The sequence below is a fragment of the Triticum aestivum genome, chromosome 1A, assembly GCF_018294505.1.
Source record: "Triticum aestivum cultivar Chinese Spring chromosome 1A, IWGSC CS RefSeq v2.1, whole genome shotgun sequence".
NCBI lineage: Eukaryota > Viridiplantae > Streptophyta > Magnoliopsida > Poales > Poaceae > Triticum > Triticum aestivum.
The window spans coordinates 375,962,489-375,968,232 of record NC_057794.1 but is presented as its reverse complement, the minus strand read 5'-3'; positions in this window follow the sequence as shown (position 1 = coordinate 375,968,232).

Genomic DNA, 5,744 nt, shown 5'->3' with positions numbered 1-5,744 from the left:
TTGTGTTAAGTTGCTAAAATCTGCCAAGACTTAAAATTGCGAAAAGGCTAGATTTTTATTTGGTCAAGTAGTCTAATCACCCCCCCTCTAGACATACTTTCGATCCTACGTTTGCCACAATCATCCTTGCTATACACACCTTTTTAGAGAGACACACATGAATCGTGATTTATTAGAATACTCTATGTGCTTCACTTATATATTTTGAGCTAGGCAATTTTGCTCTAGTGCTTCACTTATATCTTTTTAGAGCACGGCGGTGGTTTTATTTTATAGATATTGATGAACTCTCGTACTTCACTTATACTATATTTAGTGTCTTTAAAAACAACATGGTAATTTGCTTTGGTTATAAAATTAGTCCTAATATGATAGGCATCCAAGAGGGATATAGTAAAAACTTTCATATAAACTGCATTGAGTACTATGAGAAGTTTGATTCCTTATGATTGTTTCGAGATATGAAGATGGTGGTATTAGAGTCATGCTAGTAAGTAGTTGTGAGTTTGAGAAATACTTGTTTTAAGGTTTGTGAGTCCCGTAGCATGCACGTATGGTGAACCGTTATGTAACGGAGTTGGAGCATGAGATATTTTTTGATTGTCTTCCTAATGAGTGGCGGCCGAGGATGAGCGATGGTCTTTTCCTACCAATCTATCCCCCTAGGAGCATGCGCGTAGTACTTTGTTTTGATGACTAATAGATTTTTGCAGTAAGTGTGTGAGTTCTTTATGACTAATGTTGAGTCCATGGATTATACACACTCTCACCTTTCCGCCATTGCTAGCCTCTCTAGTATCGTGCAACTTTCACCGGTACCATAAACCCACCATATACCTTCCTTAAAATAGCCACCATACCTACCTATATGGCATTTGCATAGCCATTCCGAGATATATTGCCATGCAACTTTCTGCTACCTCTTGAGCATGCGTTGGTTTTCCCTTGAAGAGGAAAGGGTGATGCAGCAAAGTAGCGTAAGTATTTCCCTTAGTTTTTGAGAACCAAGGTATCAATCTAGTAGGAGACAACACACAAGTCACCTAGTACCTACACAAACAATCAAGAACCTCACAACCAACACGATAAAGGGGTTGTCAATCCCTTCACGGTCACTTGCGAAAGTGAGATCTGATAGAGATAGTAAGATAAATATTTTTGGTATTTTGTTGTATAGATTGAAAAATAAAGATTGCAAAATAGTAAACGAGATACAATAATAAAAGAGATGCAATATAATAAGAAAGAGACCCGGGGGCCATAGGTTTCACTAGTGGCTTCTCTCATGATAGCATGTATTACGGTGGGTAAACAAATTACTGTCGAGCAATTGATAGAAAAGAACATAGTTATCAAGATATCTAAGGCAATGATCATGAATATAGGCATCACATCCGTGTCAAGTAGATCGAAACGATTCTGCATCTACTACTATTACTCCACACATCAACCGCTATCCAGCATGCATCTAGAGTATTAAGTTCATAAGAACAGAGTAACGCTTTAAGCAAGATGACATGATGTAGAGGGATAAACTCAAGCAATATGACATAAACCCCATCTTTTTATCCTCGATGGCAACAATACAATACGTGCCTTGCTGCCCCTACTGTCACTGGGAAAGGACACCGCAAGATTCAACCCAAAGCTAAGCACTTCTCCCACTGCAAGAAATATCAATCTAGTAGGCCAAACTAAACCGATAATTCAAAGAGACTTGCAAAGATATCAAATCATGCATATATGAATTCAGATAAGAACCAAATAATATTCATAGATAATCAAGTTCATAAACCCACAATTCATCGGATCTTGGCAAACACACCGCAAAAGAGTATTACATCGAATAGATCTCCAAGAACATCGAGGAGAACTTTGTATTGAAGATCAAAGAGAGAGAAGAAGCCATCTAGCTAATAACTATGGACCCGATGGTCTGTGGTAAACTACTCACGCTTCATCGGAGAGGCTATGGTGTTGATGTAGAAGCCCTCCGTGATTGATTCCCCCTACGGCAGATCGCCGAAAAAGGCCCCAAGATGGGATCTCACGGGTACAGAAGGTTGCGGCGGTGGAAAAGTGGTTTCGTGGCTCTCCCTGGTGTTTCTAGGGTATAAGAGTGTATATAGGCGAAAGAAGTACGTCGGTGGAGCTCCGTGGGGCCTATGAGGGTGGGGGCGCGCCTACCCCCCTGGGCGCGCCCTCCTATCTCGTGGCCGCCTCACGGAGTTCCAGACTTCCACTCCAAGTCTCCTGGTTTGCTTTCGGACCAAGAAAGATCATCGCGAAGGTTTCATTCTGTTTGGTATTCCTTTTCTGCGAAACACTGAAATAGGAAAAAAAAACAGAAACTGGCACTGGGCCTCCGGTTAATAGGTTAGTCCCAAAAATAATATAAAAGAGCATATTAAAGCCCATTAAACATCCAAAATAGATAATATAATAGCATGGAACAGTCAAAAATTACAGATACATTGGAGACGTATCACTTTCCACCGTTCCGTTTATTATGACACACTCCATCATTGTCATATTGCTATGCATGATCATGTAGTTGACATCGTATTTGTGGCAAAGCCATCGTTCATCATATATTTTTTATACATGTCGCTCTTGATTCATTGCACATCCCGGTACACCGCCGAAGGCATTCACTTAGAGTCATATTTTGTTCTAGTATCGATTTGTAATTTTCGAGTTGTAAGTAAATAAAAGTGTGATGACCTTCATTATTAGAGCATTGTCCTGAGTGAGGAAATAAAAAAAGAGAGAAAGGCCAAATAAAAACGAGAAGGCCCAAAAAATGAGAGAAAAAGAGAGAAGGACAATGTTACTATCCTTTTGCCACACTTGTGCTTCAAAGTAGCACCATGATCTTCATGATAGAGAGTCTCCTATATTGTCACTTTCATATACTAGTGAGAATTTTTCATTATAGAACTTGGCTTGTATATTCCAACGATGGGCTTCCTCAAAATGCCCTAGGTCTTCATGAGCAAGCAAGTTGGATGCACACCCACTTAGTTTTCTTTTTGAGCTTTCATAAAATTATAGCTCTAGTGCATTCATTGGCAATCCCTACTCACTCACATTGATATCTATTGATGGACATCTCCATAGCCCGTTGATACGCCTAGTTGATGTGAGACTATCTCCTTCTTTTTGTCTTCTCCACAACCACCTTCTATTCCACCTATAGTGCCATGTCCATGGCTCATGCTCATGTATCGCGTGAAAGTTGAAAATGTTTGAGAACATCAAAAATATGAAACAATTGCTTGGCTTGTCATCGGAGTTGTGCATGATTTGAGTTTTTTGTGTGATGAAGATGGAGCATAGCCAGACTATATGATTTTGTAGGGTTAAACTTTCTTTGGCCATGTTATTTTGAGAAGACATAATTATTTTGTAAGTATGCTTGAAGTATTATTGTTTTTATGTCAATATTAAACTTCTGTTTTGAATCATACGGATCTGAACATTCATGCCATAATAAAGGGAATTACATGGATAAATATGTTAGGTAGCATTCCACATCAAAAATTCTGTTTTTATCATTCCCCTACTCGAGGATGCGTGATACGTCTCCAACATATCTATAATTTTTTATTGTTCCACGCTGTTATATTATCTGTTTTGGATGTTTTATATGCATTAATATGCTATTTTACATGATTTTTGAGACTAACCTATTAACATAGAGTCTAGTGCCAGTTTCTGTTTTTTTCCTTGTTTTAGAGTTTCGCAGAAAAGGAATACCAAACGGAATGAAACTTTCATGATGATTTTTCTTGGACCAGAAGACATCCAGAGGACTTGGAGTACATGTCAGGGAAGCCACGATGCATCCACAAGGACGGAGGGCGCGCCCCCACCCTTGTGGGATCCTCGTGACTCCACCGACCTATTTGTTCCGCCTATATATTCTCAAATACCCCCAAAACCTTTCAGGTGAACCACGAAACCACTTTTCCACCGCCATAACCTTCTGTACCCGTGAGATCCCATCTAGGGGCCTTTTCCGGTGTCCTGTCGGAGAGGGATTCGATCACGGAGAGCTTCTACATCAACACCATTGCCTCTCCGATGAAGCGTGAGTAGTTTACCACAGACCTACGGGTCCATAGCTAGTAGCTAGATGGTTTCTTCTCTCTCTTTGATTATCAATACCATGTTCTCCTCGATGTTCTTGGAGATCTATTCGATGTAATACTTTTTTGCGGTGTGTTTGCCGAGATCCGGTGAATTGTAGATTTATGATCAGCTTATCTATGAATATTATTTGAATCTCCTCTGAATTCTTATATGCATGATTTGATATCTTTGCAAGTCTCTTCAAATTATCGGTTTGGTTTGGCCAACTAGATTGGTTTTTCTTGCAATGGAAGAAGTGCTTAGCTCTGGGTTCAATCTTGCGGTGCTCGATCCTAGTGACAGAAGGGGAACCGACACGTATTGCATTGTTGCCATCGAGGATAACAAGATGGGGTTTTCATCATATTGCTTGAGTTAATTCCACTACATCATGTCATCTTACTTAATGCGTTACTATGTTCTTATGAATTTAATACTCTAGATGCAGGCAGGAGTCGGTCGATGTGTGGAGTAATAGTAGTAGATGCAGAATCGTTTCAGTCTATTTGACACGGACGTGATGCCTATATTCATGATCATCTCCTTAGATATTGTCATAACTTTGCGCTTTTCTATCAATTGTTCAGCAGTAATTTATTCACCCACCGTAATATTTTCTATCTTGAGAGAAGCCTCTATTGAAACCTATGGCCCCCGGGTCTATTTGCCATCATATAATCTTCTATTTTTCATCATATAAGTTTCCGATCTACAATTTTAGTTTCCGATTTACTTTATTTGCAATCTTTTACTTTTCGATCTATAAACCAAAAATACTAAAAATATTACTTTACCGTTTATCCATCTATATCAGATCTCACTTTTGCAAATAACCGTGAAGGGATTGACAACCCCTTTGTCGCGTTGGTGCAAATTGGTGTTTGTTTGTGCAGATATTCAGTGGCTTGTTGCGTTGTCTCCTACTGGATTGATACCTTGGTTCTCAAAAGCTGAGGGAAATAATTACTCTACTTTGCTGCATCACCCTTTCCTCTTCAAGGAAAAAACCAACGCAAGCTCAAGAGGTAGCAGCGCGATGGATTTCGGTCCTTGCTGACAGGAGGGCCCAATTTTAGATGTTTCTTTGAGTTTTGTTCCGGTGTGTGTCCTACTCAGAAAGACGAGACGGCGGCGGCTCCTTGAAAATAGAATAAGGTTCTCCGCGCCTAGCCCTCATCCCGGTGGTGCTTCTAGCATCGTCGGTGGGTGTGCGGAGGTGTGTCGCCCGCGGATCTGTCTTTGGTTGATTTGCTCGGATTTGGTCGTCATTCGTCTATGTTAGTGTGTTTTCAGGTTGGATCCTTCTCATCTAAGCTACTCTTCATCGGCGGGTTTGTCGTTCTGGTGCACTGGTCCTATGGGCTCTTAACACGACGACTCTACAACTGTCTACTACAACATTTTTTACCCGGCTCTGGTGAGGGAGGGACACTGGTCCTATGGGCTCTTAGCACGACGACTTTACGACTGTCTACTACAACAAGTTTTACCCGGCTCTGATGAGGGAGGGACACTGGTCCTATGGGCCCTTAGCACGACAACTTTACAACTGTCTACTACAACATTTTTTACCCGGCTCTGGTGAGGGAGGGACACTGGTCCTATGGGCC